Below are 6,850 nucleotides of genomic sequence, written 5' to 3'. Positions count from 1 at the left end.
TGCGGGTCAAAATTACATTAGGATTCCATTTTACACCAATCAGAATGGTTATCACCAAGAAAATAGCAAATAACAGCAAGCATTCATAGAAACAGAAACATTTTTACAGCCACTATTAAAATCAGCATGAGAGTACACCAAACAACTAAAAATAGAATTTCCATAAGATCAAACCACTTTTGAGTATATGCTTGAAAGATTCTAAGTCAACAAGCACAGAGATAATTGCACATCAATGATGATTGCAACATCATTCACAGTAGCCAAGATATCAGACTAGCCTGATGTCCACCAACAGATGAATGGATAAAGAGAAAATGATGCATCATAAAATTAGAGTTCAAGTTCAGCCTCAGCTATACAGTGAGCTTGAGGCTATCCTGAGCTGTAAGAGAGTGTTTCAAAACAAAACAAACTTATATATTCTTATTCAACTAAAAACACGTTAAAAAACAAAACAGTTGTCAAAGTTGTTTGGCCAATATTTTGCATTGTTATGTTAATTTATTTATCTATGATATGTGGATTGTATATAAACTTACATGAGATCTTGTACTACTAATTAATGTCTGTCTTTCAACAAACAGTTGCTATATTAACAGCATAACTGGGGAGAACTCTTCACTTTAAACACATAACAACTGAATAGCAAACATACCACAATTTAAATTTGCAGAACAATATCATTTACTTTTATCTTCATTTGACACACAAATTGACAGACTTTTTGTTGCTATTAAATACAAGAGCATCTATAAGTGAATCTATAGACAGTCAATTCACTTACGAAAAGTTACAAACCAGAGCACATAGAAATAACACATAGACGACCTGATTGGAGAGGATTTTACAGTATAATAAGCTGTCTCACCAGACAAGACACATTCAGTAATAAATAAAGGAAAAGACCAAGACTGAAAATGACATATGCAAGTGATACCAAGCTTTTCAAAATTATTATACTTTTTTCCTGCACTTTTTGCAAAACAAGAATCTGATCTTCCTTTTCTTAAATGTTATGGTAATAAAATATTTATTCCTCAATAGAAAGTAAATACTTCATCTTTCATTTCTGTACATAACAGCATTCTTCTGACAAAAGATATACTTCTGTAAAACTCTTAGAAATTCAAGCATCATGAACATTCTGTTTTGTTTTGTTTTGTTTTGTTTGTTTTTTTGGAGACAAGGTTTCTCTGTGTAGCTTTGTGCCTTTCCTGGAACTCACTTGGTAGCCCAGGCTGGCCTCGAACTCAGAGAGATCCGCCTGCCTCTGCCTCCCCAGTGCTGGGATTAAAGGCATGCACCACCACTCCCCAGCGTATCATGAACATTCTAATCATGCTTTTGAAAGTAACCCACAAACATTGCTTTCTAAATAGAAACACCAGGGCTGAAGAGATAGCCCAGTGTTTAAGAGTACACATTGCCATCACTGAAGACTCAGGTTTGGTTCCCAGCATCTATATGATGCAGCTCACAACTGTATAAAAATCCAGCTCCAAAGAATCTACCATGTCTGGCTTCCATAGGTACCTACATGCACATTGTGCACATAAACACACACAGGCACACACATGTATACACAAAATTTAAAATGAGTAAACAAAAGCATCAAAGTTTAAATTTCTGTGAGGGGCACTGTTTTACACTCCAGTTGGCAATATGTTCTTTTTAGGTCAAAATCTCTAACCCATTGATTAACTGACTCCACATTCCTTTCTACATTTTAGTGTCAATTTAGAAATGGCCTAAGTATCATCTTTCTGTTTTGGGATTGAAGAATTTTCCATTTCTATGATTTTGATATACCAAATTGTATTTGATTTGCTGATTATAAATCAAGATACCATTCAAATGCATACATTACATAATATGAAAATCCAGATAGTTAGATAAACCACTGTTTATGATAGCATAGACATAGCATAGTCTTGGTTAGGTCTAGAAAGCAATGTCAAACCATATAAGATCTTGTATTTCAGCAGAATTTGTGATTAGAAGTCACGAACTCTACCACTTTAGATTGTACTTTAGTTTTGCCCCCAAGAAAGTCAGTTAAGTATGTTGCAGCATTCCAGATTATATAACTAGGATAGAACAAGTAACTTACCACTACCGCTACTATCAGCAACTTTGAAACCTTGGTCTCTATACTCACAATCTGTCATAATTGTTCTGTCCCTTCCAAACTTACATTCTGGACTCGTATTGGCTTCAACTTGAGGATGAGCCTTTAATATGCTCACATTCTGATTACTTCTCCCTGTTTTCTAACTTCTCTTCTTAATAACCTACCATTATGGCCCAATTCCTGACCATATTTTTTGCTTAGTTTTGCTTACTTTTTGCTTACAGTGTTCTTAATTCCAGATCATATTGTGCAGTAATGATCATTCTGTCATAACAACTTAGGACAAGAATTTAAAGTAGCTGTTACATCATTATAACCTGAAGCCAACTACAATCATTCTGTTCAGAATTACCAATTCTAAAATAATCTTCAAAAATGGTAGTTTAGTATTTGTTAGTATTTGTTCTCATTTGCTTAAACAATACTGCCATAGTGTAGATAAAACATTTCATTTATACCTTTTATATACGTACATAATTGGTGAATTTGCTAACAAACTTTGGGCACAGATAACAAAAGGGGATCAGAAATTATTCCCAGAAAGATGGAAAATGGTTATAAATTCAACCATGTTTTGAATAGTTACAAAGTGTGGCTAGAGTGAATTGATAGCATCCATATTTCCTTCCAGCCCTGGTTCTATTTGTTTTGTCTATGGAAACAGACTTATGCAAATAAATCAGATTGCTATCACTGTCCATTTTGGTGCAGAATAAGTACTGTAATTCATTTCTCAATACAAGTGCAAGGTGAGTTGAGAGTCAAAATCAATGAAAAAACATTGAAGCAGATCTTCTGCTTACTGCAAGGTAAACAACCATTATTACAAAGAACAAAATATTTGAACCCGAATGATTCATGCAGCAAAAGACAGGAAGGATGAATGTTGGATTTTTGATCCTTAAAACCTAATGAATCACTGTCTTTGTCTTTTATTGAGATAAGAAAACAATGGGATTTTTTTTGAAATACAGAATTTCTGAGATAGCTACTGTCCAACATGTCAAAGACAACTTCCTGTTTATGTTTAACTTAGTCATCTTGCTAAAGTTTGGGTTTGTTCTCAAAGACAAAAAGTATTTCCAAGTGAATCATAACTTTGCTTATTTTTGAAAAGTTCAAGGGCATATGACTGTGACACTTTTTATTAGTTCTTTAAGAATTTTGTACGATGTGTTTTGACTTTACTCACAGCCCCACAACTCCTCCCAGATTCACCCCCTTCTCTGAGCACCCAAATTTGTATTGTGTTTATTTTTTTAAACTATCAAGTCCAACTTGTGTTGCTCATATCATCTTGAATATGCATTGTTCCACTGAAGAATGGTTACTTTCCAGGAGATACACCTTTAAGGAAAAGTGACTCTCTTTTGATTCCCAACAGTGATCTCCTCCCCTGTCTACTCCATTAGCTGATTAACTGGCCTGCCTTGAACTTGTACAGCTCTTTTGCATGGTGTCACAATCACTGAGAGGTCACATTTGCAAATGCCCTGTTGTGTCAAGAAAACTTTGTAGTCGGCTACCTCTTGCTCTTATACTCATTCTGACCTCTCTTCCATAACTCCTTGGGAGGAGATTGCTGTATGTATGTTATATTTAGAGCTGAACATTCTCCATCTCTTACTCTCTGCACCTTGAACACTTGTAGTTTTCTGTTAATCACCATCTACTGCAAATAGTTTCTTTGATGAAGGCTGAGATGCACTCATTAATCTATGGGTATAATAATAAGATATTAGGAATAATTTTAATACTATTGCATTTAGCCAAAATAATGATGGATATTTTATACTTATTAGAGGAACATTCTTCCAGTGATATATTACAATCTGAAACATATATACAGTAAACACAGGAATGCTCAGTTTCGTAAAAGAAACATTATTAGACTTAAAAGCATTGATCAACAACACAGTACTTTCACCAATAGACAAATCATCCAGAAAAAAATTAATCAGAGAAATGCTGGAGTTAAACAACATCATAAATCAAATGAGCCCAAAAGATATCTATAAAACATTCCACCCAAACACTAAAAAATACATCTTCTCAGAAGCCTATGGGAATTTTCCAAAATAAACCACATATTAGGATACAAAGCATGTCTCAGCAAATATAATTTGAATTCTCCTCCTTAATTGTATCCCCAAACCAAACACTTCTGTTATTCAGGCTAACTTGTTGAAATCAAAAATTTCTTCTTACCTCCATTTAATACCAACTCAATTTCCCTGAGTTACTAGTCAGATCTCATTTTCTAAGACTGGACTTTAACAACCCTTAATATTTCTTTTCAGGATACACTCGAGTTCATTAGTTTTCTACTTTTGACTATCATCCTTCATCTCACTCTATCAATCACAGTTATTTGGTTATCTTGCAGCTATAGATGCTTGTGAAGTCTTATGGTCACTGAAACTGACAACAATTTGTTAGAATCAGTGCTATCTTTATGTAAAGCTAAGCTTCTAAAATACATTGTCAGATAAAAAACTCAGTGTCAAATTTCTTCTTAGACAGTCTTATTATCAACATTGCCTCTTTGAACATGCTTGTTGGTTTTTCAAACTTGCTTCCCTTAACTCTGGTTAGGAGCTTTGCCTTCTTTGTTTGGTAACCCCCCACACACACACACACACTGCAGATTCAATGTGTCACTGAGATACACTACTGTGTTGTTTTTCTCAGTGTTGTAAATCCTAACAGTGAGCAACTGGCCACTTTTCCTGCCCTTTGTGTATCTTTGCCAATAATCCCCTACCCAGTTTTCTTCCACCTATTCTCTTCCTCAACAAAGGACAGGATAGGAGGCCGTGATGAATCCTGTCAGGATTTCTTTTCATACAACTGATAACAAGGGATTGATTTCTCCAACTCTCAAATTGCTTTCTAAGTCTGATTCCTCCAGCATCACTTCAGACTGTGAAAACTGCAAAAGAAGTGACAAAATACAGGTTAACTATGTGGTGTGGATGGCTGTTCACTTACCTCTCATGGTTTGAAATCTAAAAGCCATACATGTAGAGAGAACTGTAATAGCACAGAAAACAAGAAACACAAAACTGGAGCTTCTAGTTCCCTAAGACCTTAGTTATGCAATGTCCACATGAGGAAACTGGACTTTGTGAGCCCCAAATTGAAACAAATGTCCTGTCAAAGGGCTAGAGTATTTGCAATTGTAGCTGTCTCTGAAAATCCAATTCCATGAAGAGTATAAGGCAGGTATTGTTTTCTTCATTTGTAAGCTGCGAAAATGGAAACCTAGGAAAATTTAGTGGGGAAGAATAGGTAAAACAGATCCTAGAAGACAGAGCTCACACGGACTGTCTCCCAGGCTGGTGCCTTTCAAATGTTTCTTCAGTTTTTTAGACTTCTGAACAAGACCTTGGGATCTAGATGGCTAATGAACATCCAAGTCACATATACCTTTCAAATATTCATTAAAATTCCTAAATCAAAATGCATAATCATATTTTAGAAAATAATTAACATTACATAGGAAAAGTCATTACTCTAAAATTTTCAATCAGCAATAATTGTGCCTCAGATAAACTTCATGAACTGTGATATTGCCTTTGAACAAAGATACATTAAAAGTTGGTCCAAAAGAAAAACTTGCTGTAAAATCAATGGAATCAGAAAAAAAAAATGTGAATGGCATTTAAGATGGTCATCTTTTGTCACGTAATTTATTACTGCTATTAGTGATATATAACATTTGGAAAAATAAACTATACAGCATCTAACTTTAAACACTTATGTCTACCATAATTCTGCCTGATTTTTTCCTCAGTATAATCATATACATGTAATCTCTGCAGCACTCAAGTAATTGAGATAAAACAATAATGAGTTCAAGGACAGCCTAGGTTACATAGGGAAACCCTGTATCAAAATTGTTTTGTATCTTTTTCAAAGTTTCAGTTTAACTTTTTTGACTTGCATAAACACATGGATTTAGTGTGATCAAATCAGCAGCAAGTGATTTGAATGTTCCTTGAAAATCATCTTGGTATTCAAAGGAAGATGGACTGTTAATATTTGTAAAACTGTATAGTATTAGTAAGTACAACAATGAATATTCCATACAAAATGTTTAAAAAAATAAACTAGTGATAGTTTACAGAGGCCTTATTTTAAAGGAAAAGAAACACAGCTGATGAATATGCTTGAATATTTTAAGCCCATATATATATATATATATATATATATATATATATATATATATATATATATATATATATATACATTTATATATGCCCTTTGCACAACTTTTCTGTAATTTTCCTGCAGTATGTTCATCTCCAGCTTCACATGGGAGATCCAAAGATGTGTCTAAGTAGTTGTAGGTGAAGACTGGAGTATTGTCTGTGTCAAGAGTCCAAGTTATAACTGAACATACAGAACCTTTCTCCATGAGCTTTGACTTTAATATCTTTGTGTTTACATGGTAGAGCTGCACAGAAATCATGATGTTAGTACAGAAAAGGGAAAAACATCTCATTTTTGGACTTTAGCATCATACTTCAGATTGCAAATTGCAAAGGATGAGAATGGTTCAGAGAGAGTATTGAGACTAAATGGTAGTTATTCACAAGGAAATAATCACTGAAAGAGTAGTAAGGACATAAACATAGACAAGGGGATTTACTGGATTAACACAATCAGAGTCTAAAAAGTATCATGGCAACCATTAATAGCACAGCTAGTCTA

At 34.2% G+C, this 6,850-nt stretch overlaps 1 pseudogene; it reads right to left on the bottom strand.

The window, feature by feature from the left end:
* Positions 1-5,596: 5,596 nt before the first annotated feature.
* Positions 5,597-5,724, bottom strand: LOC131900349 (U4 spliceosomal RNA; annotated as a pseudogene).
* Between the last annotated feature and the right edge of the window lie 1,126 nt (positions 5,725-6,850).

This window comes from Peromyscus eremicus, chromosome X, assembly GCF_949786415.1.
Source record: "Peromyscus eremicus chromosome X, PerEre_H2_v1, whole genome shotgun sequence".
Classification (NCBI taxonomy): domain Eukaryota; kingdom Metazoa; phylum Chordata; class Mammalia; order Rodentia; family Cricetidae; genus Peromyscus; species Peromyscus eremicus.
This window is presented reverse-complemented; position numbering and strand designations above follow the sequence as displayed.